A 20,468-nucleotide genomic window follows, 5' to 3' on the forward strand; every position below is an offset into this window, starting at 1 on the left:
CGGACAGATTATATTCATATTTCTATTCTCTTATTAGAAGGGTTCAGTTCTGTCTGTATCAATGGTATATTCTTCATAGATACAGTCCCTTGAGAAAGTATTCGGCCCCCTTGCATTTTTCAACCTTTTCCCACATTTCAGACTTCAAACATAAAGATAAAAATGTTAATGTTATGGTAAAGAATCAACAACAAGTGGGACACAATTGGGAAGTTGAACGAAATTTATTGCTCATTTTAAACTTTTGTAAAAAATAAAAAACTGAAAATTGAGGCATGCAATATTATTCGTCCCCTTTACTTTCAGTGCAGAAAACTCACTCCAGAAGTTCATTGAGGATCTCTGAATGATCCAATGTTATCCTAAATGACTGATGATGATAAATGTAATCCACCTGTGTGTAATCAAGTCTCCGTATAAATGCACCTGCTCTGTGATAGTCTCAGTGTCCTGTATAAAGCGCAGATAGCATCATGAAGACCAAGGAACACAACAGGCAGGTCCGTGATACCGTTGTGGAGAAGTTTAAAGCCAGATTTGGTTACAAAAAGATTTCCACAACTTTAAACATCTCAAGAAGCACTGGGCAAGTGATCATATTGAGATGGAAGGAGTATCATACCACTGCAAATCTACCAAGACCTGGCCGTCCCTCAAACATTTCATCTCAAACAAGGAGAAGACTGATCAGAGATGCAGCCAAGAGGCCCATGATCACTCTGGATGAACTGCAGAGATCTACAGCTGAGGTGGGAGAGTCTGTCCATAGGACAACAATCAGTCGTACACTGCACAAATCTGGCCTTTCTGGAAGACTGACAAGAAATAAGCCATTTCTCAAAGATATCCATAAAAAGTGTCGTTTAAAGTTTGCCAAAAGCCACCTGGGAGACACACCAAACATGTGGAAGAAGGTGCTATGGTCAAATGAAACCAAAATCGAACTATATGGGCACAATGCCTAATGATATGTTTGGCGTAAAAGCAACACAGCTCATCACCCTGAATACACCATCCCCACTGTCAAACATGGTGGTGGCAGCATCATGGTTTGGGCCTGCTTTGCTTCAGCAGGAACAAGGAAGATGGTTAAAATTGATGGGAAGATGGATGGAACCAAATACAGGACCATTCTTGAAGAAAACCTGTTGGAGTCTGCAAAAGACCTGAGACTGGGACAGAGATTTGTCTTTCAACAAGACAATGATCCAAAACATAAAGCAAAATGTACAATAGAATGGTTAAAAAAATAAACCTATCCAGGTGTTGGAATGGCCAAGTCAAAGTCCAGACCTGAATCCAATCGAGAATCTGTGGAAAGAGCTGAAAACTGCTGTTCACAAACGCTCTCCATCTAACCTCACTCAGCTCCAGCTATTTGCAAAGAAAGAATGGGCGAGAATTTCAGTCTCTCGATGTGCAAAACTGATAGAGACATACCCCAAGCGACTTGCAGCTGTAATCGCAGCAAAAGGTGGCGCTACAAAGTAGTAACTTAAAGGGAACGAATAATATTGCACGCCCCAATTTTCAGTTATTTTTTATAAAAGTTTAAAATAAGCAATAAATTTTGTTCAACTTCACAATTGTGTCCCACTTGTTGTTGATTCTTCACCATAACATTAAAATGTTTATCTTTACGTTTGAAGCCTGAAATGTGGGAAAAGGTTGAAAAATTCAAAGGGGCCGAATACTTTCGCAAGGCACTGTATGTCTAATCCCTTATCAGAAGGGTTTAGTTCTATTTATTTTATCATTTATATTAGAATGATATTTCTAATCCCTTATTAGGAGGGTTTGATTCAACATACACTATCTGTAGTACATTTCTTCTTGAGGTATATATATATTTCTGAGTTAAGTTTAGATTCACCAGTGTAACTTTTATTTTCTCATTCTTGGTTATATTTTTATATCAATTCATCATTTTATTGCTGGCACAACATCTGGTATTATATTTTGCCATACTTCAAGCATTTCTTTCTTCCAGGATTTTTTTAATTATTTTTAATATGTTTTTTTTTGTATATCAATAAAGAATAATTTATTTAATTGCATTAACAGTGTGTATTAATTAATAAATACCGCTTGATAGGTAATGATTTGGTGTGGGTTTCTGCAGTCATTTCTTTTATACGCTGCATTGCACCATACTTTTCTTGTGTTGTTTATTGTAGGTCGTTTCCTTCTGTAGATTACGTTGTGACCTTTCGACTCTAGTTCCTTCTATGTGCCCAACAAAGAAAGAAGGGTATATGGACGTTTCCTGGTTGTGTCGGCACCTTGCAGTTTTTGTAGATGTAGAGTTACAGGAATAGTTATTTTCTTTTGAATTGGAATTCTATTGAAATTTCAATCTGCCTAATAGCGCCTTGGCAATAAAAAGGTTAATGGTTGTTGGGAAGCGTCTCTTCTAACCTGCTCGACAGGTAGACACTCACTTTTTCATGGGGTGGGGCCTAAAATTGCCTGCGAGGAAAATCCTAACAGTAGCATTTCATACAGAAGCCTCCTTCCACCTTTGTATTTCGATGATGACTTCATCACACACAGTATGGGGGAAGGGCGAGCACCATGCAATGCACATCGTGATCACATTTCCACTGCATTGCAGGCCTGGCCATAGTGGCTCATTGCTCGATGAACATCTGCCTCTCTTATTACCCAGTACTAACACATGCTGAAAAAAAAAATATTCTTGTCACAATGGAACATATCTACAGAAAATAACAATTTCTCCATAATACTATCATTCCACATGGTTCTAATATATTGCATGTGCTGATTCCCACTATCTAGCCTACTTACAACTCCCACAGGCATACATTTAGTTCAGGAAAATATAGTTAACCTTATTAACCCTATATTGGCAACGGAAATAAATCAAAGTGCTGGCAGGAAACCCATATAACCTTGAGAGAACATACGTATGCAAATACTGAACCTATGCAAATAAGGCTCAGCTGGAATAAAATACAGCTCAAGACAGCCGAGATCTCTACTGTGTCATTACTGTCCACTGTCCTACCCAAAGTATAAAGGACAAGAAAAAAAAAATCATCATCTTACCAAGTGGGATCCATATTTTTTCTCAAGACTCGAAGTGTTAAACGGGCTTTACACGCTACAATATATCTAATGATGTGTCGGCGGGGTCACGTAGTAAGTGACGCACATCTGGCATCGTTAGTGATATTGTAGTGTGTGAAACCTACGTGCGATTGCGATTGAACGAATAAACGTTGATCGCATACACGTCATTCAAAACCTAAAAATTGAACGTCGGGTTGTTCAATGTTCCCGAGGCAGCACACATCGCAGTGTGTGACACCCCGGGAATGATGAACAGATCTTACCTGCGTCCCGCGGCTATGCAGAAGGAAGGAAGTGGGCGGGATGTTTACATCCCGCTCATCTCCGCCCCTCCGCTTCTATTGGCCGGCTGCCATGTGACGTCGCTGTGACGCCGAACGTCCCTCCCACTCCAGGAAGTGGATGTTCCCACATCGAGGTCGTATGGAAGGGTAAGTATGTGTGACGGCAATTAATCGTTTGTGCGACACGGTCAACAAATTGAACGTGCCGCACATACGATGGGGGCGTGTCACATCGCATACGATATCGTATGCTTAATTATAAGGTGTAAAGCAGGCTTTAGGTTCCATTCATGCAGATAGTAGTGTAGATTCTGCATAAAATCAGCAAACATTCCACAGTGAATGTGAATTAGGTTCCTATAACCTTATTTATGTTATAGAGGACCTTTCAATATAACTTAGAGTACCTCCCCAATTGCCACTATCCCATTGATTTTGGAACAGTTTTTTTTCCTTTTTCTGCTCCTCTCCATTCCCCTGGTCATAATGGTGCAAATTTTCCCCTCAACCAACTGGGTGTAGACCACAGAATTACTCTGTGGGCCTTAGCTTTTTCTGCGAAGGATGCCACCATGGATATAAGTTGTGTGTGATGCTAAATTGTGTAAGAATGTAGAGCAGGGAAGAGGTTAATTAAGTAATTGGTTAACTAATGATCCACACCTATGTTATGGCTTTATAATAATGCAATGGAAGCCTCAGTGTAATGTATGTTTTTATCATACCTGATGAAAAGTGAGGTCCATTCTAGAAACGCGTTGTTTTATACAATAAATACCGCTTTTAAGTGGAGAGACAGCACCTCTATATCGTCGGTTTTTGTTCACATCCTTCTCCTCCCTTGTGTCAGTTCACTTTGGCAACCATCACTGTAGGACATTTCTTTCCCTTGGGTCTTAATGATCAGAAGCTGGAGCTGAGACAAGACAGATAGAATCTAGGCTTCTAGCTGCAAAGCAGTCTAATGAAGTCACTCATCGCTGCAGGGGTGAAACGTATAGATCTCGAAAATATGGACAGTTTGATATTTATGGCGTCTGTCATTGACATACTAAGAACTGGTGTACCATATTTTTCATTTTATAAGACGCACCGGATTATAAGACGCACCTTAAATTTGGAAAAAAAAAGGTAATAAAAAAAAAATATAGGGTCCGTTTTATAATCCGGTGGAGTCTTACCAGGGAGAGGGGGCAGCAGTCGAGCAAGTGTCACAGGAGACAGTGGAGGTACTTGAGTACTGCGATGCCGCGAATGGTACAGAGGGTGGCCCAGATACTCAATGCGGGCACTGCTCTGTGGCAGGGCTGGTGATGCGCTACTGCTCTATGCGCGCCTGGTGATGCGACTCTACTCTGTGCGGGGCAGGTGACGCGGCTCTGCTCTGTGTGGGGCAGGTGACGCGGCTCTGCTCTGTACGGGGGGGCGGTGGTGCACCGGCCATTCTGAAGCTTGAATTGAGAGTTCCATCTGTGCACGCGCTAACTCTAGGTGCCATTATTTGAAGCTCTGACTGCCGACATCTTCAGAATGACCGCCCCCCGCATAGAACAGCCCCGTGCAGAGCAAAGCAGCCCCGCGCAGAGCAGCACAGCCCTGCTCAGGGCAGAACAGCCTCGCACAGAGCAGAGCCCCGCCGCACAGAGCAGAGCCACACTGCACAGAGCAGCGCCGGCAGCACACTGCATAGCATTACCCCTGCCTCCTTTGACCCCTCTTCACCACCCCCCTGTATTGCTACATTCTGATTTTAGGACGCACCACTCATTTTCCTCATTTTCCAAATTTTTGTGAGGAAAAGTGCGTTTTATAATCCAAAAAATACGGTACTTCATAGGTGACATCAGTGGGGAAGGAACTAGTGAACATATTCTCTTACCTAGATAATTATAATCTAAGGGTATGTTCACACATCGTTTTTACTGCAGCAAAATCAGTTCTCTTGGCTGTTAGCAAAACCTGCTTCTTGGAATCAGTTTTTTGGTGTTTTTGTCTCCTGTGCATGCTGATAAAGTTTAGTGCCCCCCCCCAAAAAAAAACAACAAACAACATGAAAGTTCCTGTCCTGTTGAACCAACCATACTTTTTCTTTTGTGATTTTGTTCAGCAAAAATTATCTACATGAAACATGGAGCCTATATATCCCTTGCGACGAAGAAATCCATATAACAGGTTATTTCTGCTGACAATCTAATATATAAAGCCGAGTGTATGTATGTGTGTGTGTGTGTGTGTGTGTGTGTGTGTATGAATGTATGTCCACTAAAGGAATCCACACCGTCGCATTTACAATCACGAAATTTTGCACAGACACCCCATGTCACTCAGGGAACGTCATAGACTATGTTTTGAAGGGAAAAATTAACCCTGCGCTTTACAGTTACTTTCCAGCTGGGAATTACAGGTCATTAATAGGAGCTGTGATTAGATGCTATAGGCAACGAAGGACATTCTTAGTATAAGAAGCTTATGTGTGAGGTAATATGAAATCGATGGAGAGAGAGGCAGACAGGGAAAGAGACAGAGAGATAGAGACAGACAGATAGACACAGACAGACAGGTACAGATAGACATAGGCACAGACAGACAGAGACAGGCAGACAGGGAAAGAGACAGACAGGGAGACAGACAGGGAAAGAGACAGACAAAGGCAGACAGGGAAAGAGACAGACAGCAAGACAGATAGGGAAAGAGACAGACATGCAAACAGACAGATGGCGAAAGAGACACACAGGGAAAGAGAAGTACAGAGAGAGACAGACAAAGGCAGACAGAAAAAGAGACAGAGGGATAGGGAAAGAGACAGACAAGGAAAGAGAGAGACAAAGACAGACGGACAGACCAGACAAGGAAAGAGACAGACAGAAAGAGACAGACAGGGAAAGAGACAGACAGAGGAAGACTGGGAAAAAGACAAAGAGACAGACAGAAGAAGACAGACAGAGGCAGACAGGGAAAGAAACAGACAGGAAAAGAGACAGAGAAACAAAAAGACAGACAGGTAAAGAGACAGACAGGGAAAAGACAGACAGTGAAAGAAACAGAGAGACAGATAGAGAGAGAAAAACCGAGACAGACAAAGAGATAGAGAAATAGACACACAGGCAGTGAAAGAAACAGACAGAAACACAGAGAGAGGCAGGGAAAGAGACAGACAAACACACAGAGACAAACACACAGGGACGGACACACAGAGACAGACACACAGAGACAAACACACAGAGACAGACAGAGTTAGGCAGACAAAGCGATAGAGAGAGACTGATACAGAGACAGACAGAGAGATAGACAGATAGACAGACAGAGAGACAAAGACAGACATGGACAGACAAAGACAGACAGACAGAGACAGACATAGACAAACACACAGATAGACAGACAGACAGAGACAGACAGGGAAAGAGACAGACAGATAGAGAGAGACAGACAGACAGACAAAGAGATACACAGACAGACTGGGAAAGAGACAAACACACAGATAGACAGAGAGGCAGACAGAGAGATAGACACACAGAGACAGACAAAAATAGTCAGACAGACAGAGAGAGACAGAGACAGGGAGAGGGACAAAGAGACAGTTACTATCCCAGGCAATGCAGGGTACTACAGTTAGTTCTAAATATTTTATAGCTTGCTGGACTGCGACAGGTAGCATATACATTGTGCTGACATAAATGTGTCCCTCTTTCTATATTTCAGTACATTTGCCCTTTAGAACACTGTGCATTTTATTTAAAAGATCTCCATCAGCAGTTTTTGCCACCTTACAGCATGATGAAGGAAAAGAGACCCTGATTCCAGCGATGTGTCACTTACTTGGCTCCATAGTGTAGCCTTCATAAAATCACTGTTTAGTTAGCAGGAGATTATCATTAGAGGCCTACTTGGAGTGCTGTCACGTATTCCAGCTTGTTCTGCACTGCGCTGCTCTCTTTACTCTCAGACCAGGCACAGAGTACTCCTGCCAGCGATTGCATTGCTTCTGGCAATGTTGCATCAACAGAACAGAAAGGAAGAGAAAGAGCTGCTCTGTTGATGTGAGGTGAAATGAACCAGCGCAATCACTGCCTGAGGCAGGAGAGATCATTGACTGGCAGAACTGGCAGGTACTTTGTAACTACCTGCCAGTAAATTCTTAATCCCATAGTGCAAATTAACCAAAGTCCCGGATAAATCTGTTAATAGTATTATGCAATGGGATAAGCTCCCTTTTATGTTATACCATTTAAGTGTGGTCTTCATGAATGTCATATTTGTCCTTCATGAATCCATGGGTTCATTGATAGTATCAACCGGTAAAGTCAGAAGTTTTTTGTTTTTGTTCTGCTTAAAGTGGGGTCACTATTTGTACAACTCCTTTTTAAATAAAGTGTTCCCCCTTATAAAATAAAGACAATTTATAACCACATCACAAACCAGTCCTGTTTCAGTGATGTTAGCGTTTGGTCTCCTAGGGCTGGCGTGACATTGTTATACCACGTGAGCACTGAAGCCAATCAGCAGCTGATGAGCTTTCACTACTTCCATTTGTTCCGTTCTTCATGAGCCTCAGCCAAATGAAAGAAGTGAGAACTCATCAGCCGGTGACTGGATGCAGTGCTCTCGTGGTATATCAATGTCACACGAGACCTGGGAGACCAATTGCCAACATCGCTGAAACGGGACCGGTTTGTGGTTTGTGATGTGGGTATACAGTAAATTGTTTTTATTTTATAAGGAAATTCTATGTTCTCCCCGTGCTTGTGTGGGTTTCTTCCTGTACTGCAAAGACATATTGATAGGGAATTTAAATTGTGAGCACCAATGGGGACCGCGATAATCATGTCTGTAAAACACTGTGGAATAAACAGCGCTATATATGAGTAAAATAAAAATTAGGGAAATACTTTATTTAAAAAGGGTTGGCCATGTAGTGAACAACTTCTTGAATATACAATGTAATTGTTGTGATTCTACTATTATTATTTTTCTCTTTTTTCAGGTTTTTTGGCCATGGGAGAGAGCTTTTCATCACTGCACCTCCAGTTTTGTTTTGGGAAATCCACAATTTCCTATATTGTTAAGTGTCTGGGAGAAATTGCAGCCCATTGTGATGTCTTCACCAACTGAGCCAGGCTTTCAGACTGTGACCAACTTCTCTAACTGCCTGGGTACACTCGATGGACAAGATGTAAGGTTACAACAGTCTCCGTGATCTGGATCATGCTTCTTTAAATACAAGAAGTATTTTTCTGTGGCAGATGCAAATTACCATTTTCTTGCCATTGATGTTGGTGCCTATGGCAGTACTGGAGACTCTTTGGAGTTGAGAACTGCACAGATTAGACTACAAGTTCTCCAAAATTGCGGAACGCTCCCAGCCGCCAGGTCTTTGCCTGCTTCCACACGTCCTGTGCCCTTTGTGATGGTATCAGATGAAGCTTTTCCATTGACAACAAACCTACTGCGCCCATATCCTTGAAGGGGATTGAGTGCCCAGTGTCTGGTTTACAATTATCGGCTAAGCTGGACAAGCAGATTCGTAGAATGCACCTTTGGAATCATGAGTAGTCAGTGAAGGGTCTTGCACACAAAAATCCAACTGGAACAAAACACTTGTGTTGCAGTGATAAAGGCATGCTGTGTACTTCACAACTATGCACGTGAGTAGTATTTTCATGAGCAGATTGATAAGTAACAGTTGCCTTTGTTCAACACAGCTATAAACTGGGGTTTAGGGGTGCTTCACACACAGCGAGCTCACTGCCGAGATCGCTGCTGAGTCACGCTTTTTGTGACGCAGCAGTGACCTCATTAGCGATCTCGCTGTGTGTGACAATGAGCAGCGATCTGGCCCCTGCTGCGAGATCGCTGCTCGTTACACACAGCCCTGGTTCGTTTTCTTCAAAGCCGCTCTCCCGCTGTGACACACAGATCGCTGTGTGTGACAGCGAGAGAGCGACAAATGAAGCGAGCAGGGAGCAGGAGCCGGCGTCTGACAGCTGAGGTAAGCTGTATCCAAGATAAACATCGGGTAACCAAGGTGGTTACCCGATATTTACCTTAGTTACGAGCCTCTGCAGCTCTCACGCTGCCTGTGCTGCCAGCTCCGGCTCTCTGTACATGTAGCTGCTGTACACATCAGGTTAATTAACCCGATGTGTACTGTAGCTAGGAGAGCAAGGAGCCAGCGCTAAGCAGTGTGCGCGGCTCCCTGCTCTCTGCACATGTAGCTGCATTACACATCGGGTTAATTAACCCGATGTGTAATGCAGCTAGGAGAGCAAGGAGCCAGCGCTCAGTGTGCGCGGCTCCCTGCTCTCTGCACACAGCGCTGGTAACTAATGTAAACATCGGGTAACCATACCCGATGTTTACCTTAGTTACCAGTCTCCGCAGCTTCCAGACGGCGGCTCCATGCAAGCGCAGCGTCGCTTGCACGTCGCTGCTGGCTGGAGGCTGTTCACTGGTCGCTGGTGAGATCTGCCTGTTTGACAGCTCACCAGCGACCATGTAGCGATGCAGCAGCGATCCTGACCCGGTCAGATCGCTGGTCGGATCGCTGCTGCATCGCTAAGTGTGAAGGTACCCTTAGGCTGCCCTTCTAATTCCGGTGTCTCAGAGATACCTTTGCTGACAATTTTATGAGTCTAGAACAGTGTTTCCCAAACTCCAGTCCTCATGGCCCCCAACAAGTCATATTTTCAGGATTTCCTTACTATTGAACAGGTGATGGAATCATTATAAAGGCATCACCTGTGTGATATTAAGAAAATCCTGAAAACATAACTTGTTAGGGGTCGTGAGGACTGGAGTTTGGGAACCACTGGTCTAGAAGGTGCTGTGCCATAGCAATACTCTTGTGTCCATGCTGTGCAGCCCCAACAGCAGAAATTCTCCACCTAGAAGATACCACTATTGCATCACCTTTTCTTGTCCCTATGAATAAAGTGTACAACTGTATACTTTTTTTACTTTTGAATAAAGATGTGTTGATACCTTGTACAGTATCTACTTATGTAAAATTAAATCTAGTTAATACAATTTTTTAAAAAAATATATTGTAATCGTTATTTGTAGGCAAAATGTAACATTTTCTTTATAGTTTTCAACATTTTAGATGGACTGTTTGTAACATGAATCCACCAGCAGAAAATGACCATGTCAAACATAAATGCACTTATTGGACCATTTCCTTTGGAAAAAAAAACCAAAACAGATAATTTCACACCCAACCTCTATCTGTAGGTATACACGCCTTGTTTCTCCACAGCAAGGTGCAAATAATTCCATAGACATTTTCTGTTGCTAATTTGCAATGTTAGGGTACGGTTTCACTTGCGTTTTGCACGGATGAGTGCAATTTGATAAAACATTGGATTGCACTTGCACCAGTGCAAAACTATGGGCCAGTGTCCATCTGCGATTTATTTCTCAATAAATCGCTGCATGCTGTGCTTGGCAGCGATTCCCGGCTCACACACCCCCATATAGGTCTATGGGAGCGTGTGAAACATCGCACTGCACTCGCATGTTATCCGACCACACTGCGATATACGAAGAGACAGATGCTCCCTCCCCTTCTCCACAGCTGTGATCCAATCGCATGATCGGATCACAGTCTTATGACCCTTGGCTGTTGCTCGCAGAAGAGGATCATTAGCATATCGCTTTCTCACACCAGAAGCTATGTGCAAGTGGAACCATACCCTTAAAAACATAATTAGACACACACTTTGGACTACACAGCTCATTCACAAGTCTTTTTTATGAAAAAAAAAAGACAAATTGGTGATCCAATTTTATCGTACATGGAAACAAAAAAAGGTTTTGCCACCTTCTCCGAAGCAGTTAGTTAAAACCTCATGTTTTCTTTGGGGATGAGAGATCAAACTAAAAAGCCCAAAATTAATATAAATATTTATCATAGAACTTTAAAGCTAAATTACTAAAACTATTAAAGCAGGTAAACTAAACAAGTATATATATTTAAAACTAAAATTTTATGTAAAGTGTGATATTCCCAAGGGGAAAAATCATATTCGATCATAGAACTGGATGCGCTGGAATTCTGGCTGGAGTTGAAGCTTTGGGTATTGGATGGAGGGTTGGGACCCAAACATGTAGTTTCTAGTTGTCCTATAAACGAACGACCACAATCAAAAGTGGAACTACTTTCTCTGGCAAAGGGATGTGGTGTTGGTTGTGCGGAAAAATTGCAGAAGCCACAGACTGCCCCAACATAGGAAGAGTGTTCTCTTCTGGGTGAAATACGTATCCGTGAAATGATATGAGCAACAATTGGAAGGGGGGGTTGGAGATCAACAGTGATATAGTAATGAATACTCTACAGATAAGTAAGACAGCTGTCTATCATGTGGCATCTCCTTGATGGAACTTGCCATATTAAAACCAACATAATCAAATTGGTCTTCTGCATCTGAGCTTCGAAAGTGCCTCCGTGGACAGAGCAAAATTTTTGTACTGGTTGTCTTGGATCTGTTTGTCATGACGAGAGCCTTTGCTGGTGGATCAAGAGGCTTGTGATGAGCTGAAGCTATGCTCAATTGCCCTGGTCGACAGTGGGCTGGTCACTTCCTCCTCTGGCTGGACATGGGTGGATAGATTTGTGATAGCAGGCCTCTCCCATTCTGGCACTGATTCCGGTTCATCAGTACCTCTTTCCAATTCAATAGTTTCTATTTCCACTTCATCAGTCCTTCTTTCAAGAATCGGTCCCTCTTTCCGATTCATCAGTCCCTATTTGCCTTTAGTTCTAAAAATAAATAAAATAATAAATTTATTCTATCCATGAGATAATGCTTAGAAGGGTTATCAGAAACTTTTTTTTACTATGAGACAAAGAAATTAAAGTCACATTGTGGCTACTTACTTGCCTGTTGTGCCTTGCACAAATCTCTGCCAACACAGACTGCTCCTGCTGGCGATTCTGTGGCTTACGCTGATGTCACGTCAACAGAGCAACGGCTTCTCTGTTTATGGTGTGTGACTGACTGCTTGCCAACTGGCTCTTTGCTATCTAACTGCCGTAAGCCGGTTGCCAATCAGCATGAAGTCAGCAGTCCCACCAATCAATAGAGCAGTGTGGAAGAGCTGGCACTGTTGACATTGAAGCAGCAGAATCGCTTCAAGGAGGGGTTCGTGACCCCTCTGAGCCAGCGATGGATAGAATAGGCAAGTAGTTAGCAACTTCATGCCTCTTTGTTTTAAGCATATAATCAAAAATAGAATAGTCCGGGATAACCCCTTTAAATATGTAATTTATTTTTTTATATGTAAAACACTTACGCACGTAGCTCCCGACTTGTGAGCGTAAATAGCATTTCATTATAATAAGCACATTTTCTTTTTACTAGGCGATGAGCTGCCTTTATTTTGGGAAGAAACAAATTCATGGAATCCATCTCTTACTGATCGTCTCCGTTTTCTCACATCACGATCTGCAAGTGACAAACAAAGAAAAAAAAGATTTTATACTGTATAATAAGTACAGCAATCAATTTTCTGCACACCATCATCTAAGATTCATACATGCTGCTTGGTGTGCTGGTCATTAAAGGGGATGCCAGAGATTTTCTAAGAAAAAAAATAATGTGCCTACAGGATAACAGGTAGGTAGTTGGTACCTACCTGACTGTTGTGCCCAAGAACATTTTTTTTCTAGCACATAGCAGTTGCAGACCGCTCTCTACGGCAATTCAGAATGACTGCTAACGCCACGTCAACAGAGGGGCGTCTTGTTTTCCACTCTAATCTGTCGACGGTGTGTTACGCTCACCGAGGAGCGGTGAGCGTCCGGAGGTGGACCCACTGGACCATGCACTGGACTCCCCTGAGAAGGCGACCAGCAGCGAACCCCTATGCAGGGACTGTGCGGCGCCTCCCCAGAAGGCCTAAATGCACGGCAGCCAGGAACCGGTAGTAGGAGTCTCTGTAGGGCCAGGTGTAGCAAGGTTGTGACGTCCACAGCCGGCAGGACACGGAAACTGCACCGGAGATGTTCCCAGCAGGTGACGTCCGCCGCAGGTACGGCACGGATAATGTCCACGACAGGTAGGGCACGGTGACGTCCACTGTCGGTATGAGCGGTGACGTCCACAGCAGGTACGGCACAGATAATGTCCACGGTAGGTAGGGCACGGTAACGTCCACTGTCGGTATGAGCGGTCCATCTTCAGGCCAGTATCAGAGACTATGTGGCCAAGGAAGGGTAGCGAGGTCTGCTCAAACAGGCATTTCTCGAGTTTGGCGTAAAAGCGATTCTCTCTCAATCTCCGCAGGACAAGACGGACATGTCTTCGGGGGGTATGCAAGTCCGGAGAGAAGATAAGGATGTCGTCTAAATACACAACCACACAGGTGTAAAGAAGGTCACGGAAGACGTCGTTCACGAACTCCTGGAAGACCGCTGGAGCGTTACTGAGCCCGAAGGGCATCACTCGATATTCATAGTGCCCATCCCGAGTGTTGAACGCAGTCTTCCATTCGTCTCCCGACCGAATGCGGACCAGATTGTACGCACCCCGGAGATCTAATTTGGAGAAGATCTTGGCACCTTGAAAGCGGTCAAACAGTTCCGGTATCAGGGGTAGCGGGTATCTGTTCTTCACCGTGATCTTATTCAATCCGCGGTAGTCAATGCAAGGCCGTAGACCCCCGTCCTTTTTCCCCACAAAGAAGAAACCCGCTCCGGCAGGAGAGGAGGATTTTTGGATGAAGCCTCGTGCTAGATTTTCCTTTATGTAATCAGACATGGCTTGGGTCTCTTCTCGGGACAGAGGGTAGATGCGCCCACGCGGAGGGGTTGCCCCGGGGAGCAGGTCGATTGGACAATCGTAGGGTCTGTGTGGCGGCAACGTCTCAGCCTCCTTCTTGTCAAAGACATCGGCATAGGCCCAATAGGCAGGGGGTAACCCAGGAAGGGTGACCGGTTCAACAGGTCGGTGCGGAGGATGCACTGGTTTCAGGCAGTTGCCGTGGCAAGACGCACCCCATTGCAGGATGTCTCCAGAATCCCAGTCCAGTACTGGCTTGTGCGACCAAAGCCAGGGTATTCCCAGTAGTAGGGCATGCGTCATGCCAAGGAGTACGTGGAAGGCGATGGTCTCAGAGTGTACCGGATGGGTTTGGATAGCGGTTTTCCATCCACGGAAGAAAGACTGATGGGGGTAGCAAGACATCGGACGGGAATCTGGTGTAGGTCCACCACGGCTTGTTGGTTAAAGTTCCCGGAAGAGCCTGAATCCAGGAACGCATGCTCTGACAACCGGATGGAACCACAGGACAGGGATACAGGTACATGGAGAAAAGGAGAGGACTTGGCATGACCTAGGGTGGCCTCTCCGATGGACCCTAGGCTCTGTAGTTTCCCGGCTTTACTGGACAGTCCTGAATCAGATGTTTGGCACTTCCGCAGTAGAAGCACTCTCCTGCCATTCTCTGATTCCTCTGTCGCAGTCTGGACTCACTGACGCGATCGACCTCCATGGGCTCGTGCGGAGCAGTAGGCCGGGTGGAGGGAGGTAACATCGGCCTTTGGAAGGTGGGTGCAAGGCGCGGGGTTCTTCTCGCCCGGGTGACTTCTCTGGCACGCTCTTGGAAACGGAGATCAATACGGGTAGCCAGAGAGATCAGCTCTTCCAGGGTGGTAGGTACATCCCGGCCGGCCAGTTCATCCTTGATTTTACTGGATAACCCTTCCCAGAAGGCAGCTACCAAGGCGTCATTGTTCCACTTGAGTTCGGAGGACAGAGTGCAGAATTCGATTGCAAAAAACCGGGGCATACCGCTTTAAGAAAGGGGGCGTGGCCTCGCGCGCAGCCTAGAGTCACTTTCTGCAGCTCTGTGTAAGGAAGGGAGACAGGAAGAGAATGCAGCATGCATAAGAGCAGGAGCAGCGCCTGCAGAGCCATGGGACCGGTAAGAGGAAGGCCATCGCTGCCTGGGGCTATGACTGGGAGTGCTAGTGGGAGCCATGCTGGGACTGGGCACATGTGAGGGAGCGCGCCCCCCACGGGGTCTGGTGGGACCAGGCGCTACACGGTGCATTACTGCTGATTTCATGGTGATTGACAGTCAGCTCTGCCACGTAGGTAGCAAGAAGTTGCTGTCGATAAGCATGACATCGCCAGTCCCGCCCGGTCAACATAGCAGATCGGAAAAGAATCCACCGCTCTGTCGATGGGGCATCACAAAAGCAGCTGAATCACCGACAGGAGTGGTCTGCGACTGCTATTTCCTGGACAAAAACGGGCACAACAGGCAGGCAGGTACCAACATATTTTTTTAAGTAAGTCCCATATATCTCCTTTAATTCCTTCACGACTTATGATGTATCAGTATGTCATAGTTCCTGTCCTCCGGTTTGTTTTAAAAAAATACACATATTTGATATGAAATGACCGATCTTACAAATCATAAAACTAATTAAGCCAATTGGTTAACTGTATAACATAAAAAAAAGTTAATTATGTTTTTCAGGTCGCCGCAACACTGCAATTAAATGCAATAAGAAGGGATCAAAACACTGAATCTACATAAAAAATGGTATAATTAAAATGTCAACTGTGGGCACAAAGCAAAAGCCATCACAGCCCCAGATCCCAAAAAATTAAAACGTTTCGGGTGTCAGAAAATTGTGCCAAAAACGCAATTTTGGGGGGACAAATGTCTGAATTTTTTTCACCAATTAAATAAAAAAAAAAAAGAAAAATTCATGTCTGGTATCTAAGAACTCGTACTAACCTGGGGAATCATACTGCCAGGTCAGTTTTACAATATATTGAACATGATAAATAAAAAAAAATAAAACCATTGTGGAATTGGACTAAAACATGACATTTTAACAAACAAATGTTTAATTCTAAACAAAGCAGAAAGACACTGGATTGTTTCATTTGAAACATGTTTTGGTGTTCAGATAGCTACACCACATGGTTTGCAGCAGCTCAGATAAGCCGAATATAATGGGTATGATCCTGTGCAGGAGTGGTGAACACATGCGCTGTCAAGGTCACTCCAGGACAATGATGACAAGCTACTATCAGCTGCCAGACAGGAGTTGGCACACAAACTCTGCATTTTGTGGCAAACCCTGCAGTCCTAACAAAGACATCTTTCTTTCACCTTTATTTATGATTCACAATGAAGTCTAATCTCCTGCTACAAATATTGCGGAGCACCTGTATCTCTCCTCACAGCAGCACCCGCAGAATGCCTTTATTACAGCCGAGAAGTAATCATTTCTCCAACCAAGAGGCACGCAAATATAGCTCAGAGAACAAGGAGGGGGAAAAAAAGAAGCAAAAACAAGCAGTCATAAACATGAAAAGGAGGAAAACAAAGTTCTGGTTGCGTAACTTGTTATTTTCATAGCCTTGTTCATTGTTGATGTGTTCGGATTCTGCATTAACATTTCATGATTTGGTTTTATATAGGATTTTACAAGCAAATGAAAAAAAAACAAACATTAAAGATGGAAACTGACATTAAGCACATGCAAGAACCAAGAGGTGCTAGCACAAATAACACCTAACTTTAATATAGGTCTTAAAATGCTGAGAAGACACCTCTTGTGAGATGAGGCTCTATTCTGGAGCATTGAATGCTTGGCGAGTTTTTTTACCTCAGTATTTTAAAGTCAAAACCTGGAGTGGGGAAAATAAATACAGAAATGGTGCCCATTTCTATAAGGCCACATGCACACGTTGCGTGTTTAGTTAGTTTTTACCTCAGAATTTGTAAAACAAAACCAGGAGTGGGTAATAAATACAGAAGTGGTGCCGTGTTTCTATAAGGCCATGTGCACACGTTGAGTATTTGGTGAGTTGTTACCTCAGTATTTTAAGGACAAAACCAGGAGTGGGTAATAAATACAGAAGTGGTGCCTGTGTTTCTATAAGGCCATGTGCACATGTTGCGTATTTGGTGAGTTTTTTACCTGAGTATTTTAAGGACAAAACCAGGAGTGGGTAATAAATACAGAAGTGGTGCCCATTTCTATAAGGCTGCGTGCATACGTTGAGTGTTTAGTGAGGTTTTTTTACTTCAGAATTTGTAAAACAAAACCAGGAGGGGGTAAAAATTGAAGAAATGGAAGCGTGTTTCTATAAGGCTGCTTTCCTCTCTCCATACAGTGGTTTCCAACCCCCTGCAAATCGGGTTTCAGATGTATGTGCCGACGGGGGCCACTGACTATAATGGTTCAGACGGAGTCACCGTGTGCTCTGTCGTGCACCATTTTTGGGAATATGCGCTGACTGGAGGTGGACAGCTTGACATAATAGACTGCATCTGGGTGTCTGCCTCCATTAAACATATTCTCCAGAAAATGGTGCACGACAGAGCACACTGTGATTCCATCTGCACCATCATAGTCAGTGGCCCTGTTGGTACGTGTCCGAAACCCGTTTTGCGGGGGGTTTGGACAGACGTCCCGATGGGACCACTGAACAGGGAGAGGAACGCAGTGTGAAAGCAGCCTAAGGCTATGTTCACACTTTGCGTTTTCACCTGCGTTTCCGCTGCTTTTAGAGTCAGTTTTGAACTGCAGCGTTTTTGTGCCCAAATGCATGCGTTTTGATTTTCCATTAAAGTCAATGAGAAATCATGAATTCTTGTACACACTTTGCGTTTACAAACGCATGTCAAAATTTGCATAAGTTTGGTCAAAAACCATGCGTTCAGAAAAGGACCCTGTCAATTGTTTTTGCCTTTTTAGTTACGTTTTCATCACATTGAAGTCAATGAGAAACGTACTAAATGAACTTTTGTCAAAATTTCATCCGTCTCATATGCGTTTCATAGTCATATGAATTGCGTTTTGAAAATCATGAACACAACTATGTAAATTCACCAATGACCACCCAAATAGTTAATTTTGCGTCACATCCGCTTAACAATAAATTGATCCATGTGCAAACAAGTTTGCTGCACAGATCAGAAACATTGTGTGCTTGCTCCATCAAAGCAGACTATAATATACAACATGACTTGGTATAAGCGCTTGAGATTGGATGTCTCCAAACTTATTAGTCTGGTAAGTTGTTTTATTTATTTAGGATATTAAATGTGTAATCTCCTAAAATAGGAAGATTTTGATTATATACACGATATTATATTTATTTTTAAAATATCAAATAGAATAATCTTATATTTCTTTTTAAATTTTTTCGCTAACTTAAGGTTGAATCAATGCCATGTTTATGGGATCCCACGTCGCCTGAGTACATGCAAAAAAACAAACGTGACGAAAGCTGGTTATTGATCTGTCAAGAATTATATCCCCAATGGCATGAGGCAAATAAAAGCCTCCAAACTAAGATTGGTATGTGTTTAATTTCAATTTGAATACTAATCTTCATTAAATATGTTACATTTTAACAAAAAAGTTTATAATTTAAATTTCTTTAAATACATAGAAAAAGATGTACGGAAGCGATGGAGATCAGTCCGTGACAGATTCAATAAAATCAGATTTGAACCTGGTAAAAGTGGATCCTCGCCAGTTAAACCAAATTTTATTTATTATAATGAATTGAAATTCTTAAGTTCTGGCCGCGTTTTAAGACCGTAAGTGTTAATATTTTTCTAAATTTTATATATATTAAATGAAGAACAAAAAAAAAAAATTTGAAAATACATTTTTTATTAGAATGCCCTAATTTTTTACAAATATTATTTTTAATTTTTAATACAAAATAAAGGACCGACGGAAATATCGCTCCGAAAAAGAACATGGATAGATCACAAGATAATATCAATCCTGCACAAATACAACCAGCCATTGAGGAAGAAATTAATACCGAACAAACACATCTGGAGTCTGATGTTGAAACCAGATCATTGGAACCATCTGTTTCCAATACAAATCAAGATCCCCAACCTGTGAGTTATCAGAAAGCAAAAGGAAAAAAAAAAAATATTCCAAGCAATAAAGAAATAAACCAAGATCAATTAACAAATCAAACTATTGAAATATTAAAATCAGCAACCCAAGATGATGAGTTTGACAATTTTGCCATTAGTGTCGCTTGTCGTTTAAGAAAATTACCTGAAAAAAAAAAAACCTCTGCATGTATGACTGCTATCTGTGGTTTATTGGCCTGTTTTGAGGATGAAGGTAAATTTCCAACAGGTGGTGAAATAGTTCATCTTTGTGAAAAAACATTTGAACAGAAATCCAAACCATTAGTTCTAACTCAGTCACAACCACATTTCCAAACAAACAAACAAAGAGTTGGTTTGTATTCTGAATGTCCGGATACATATTCTGCCCAAAATATACAACCTTATAACCCTATGAAACAAAGCAAAGAATATTCTCAATCTATTAGTGAGAATTATCACACAACTAATATTTTGAGAAATAGACCAAACGAACAAATGTCTGGTTTTTACACAAATGAATTATTTTCACAGCCATGATTTAGTCATTTTGGTTTTTATTTCTTTGCAAAATGGTTTTTTTCTCCAAAAAAAAACAAAATAAAAATTGCATGTGCAAAATGTAAATTTAATTATGATGTTAAACCATTTTCATTTGAATTAAAGATAGGATGATTTTGGTTTAGTATTTTGCAAACAAAAATACATAAACCATACTTATTATTAATACAAAAATGGAAAAAAAGTATACTCTTTGTTGGCTTTGCTTTTTCGTGCATTTGTTTGATGATATTGAATAAATAAATGTCATCCCTTTAAACAAAAAAACTTTTGAATCATTTAATTGTTATTTTGCGGTTCAGCACCAACTGCACGGTATTGCCAAGTTAAGGCACCAACATCACTCATGAAATAATCTGTGAATTGATCTCTCACTGATACTCCTAAATTATTTAATCGACCAGATATTGAAGGACAAGGATGAAAGTTTAATGGTATTTCTTCCTCGTTAATTTCAAATCTGTATTTTCGCAAAAAATTATGTAGAACACAACAACTTTTAATAACAAAATCAACTGTTGATACATTTAATTGTATTGGGGTATGTAGAATTCGCCATTGGCTACTCATTATTCCAAATGTGCATTCTACATATCTCCTTGCCCGGCTCAATCTGTAATTGAATATGCGGCGGGGAACATCTAA

Source organism: Anomaloglossus baeobatrachus, chromosome 4 (assembly GCF_048569485.1).
Source record: "Anomaloglossus baeobatrachus isolate aAnoBae1 chromosome 4, aAnoBae1.hap1, whole genome shotgun sequence".
In the NCBI taxonomy this organism is placed as follows: Eukaryota; Metazoa; Chordata; class Amphibia; order Anura; family Aromobatidae; genus Anomaloglossus; species Anomaloglossus baeobatrachus.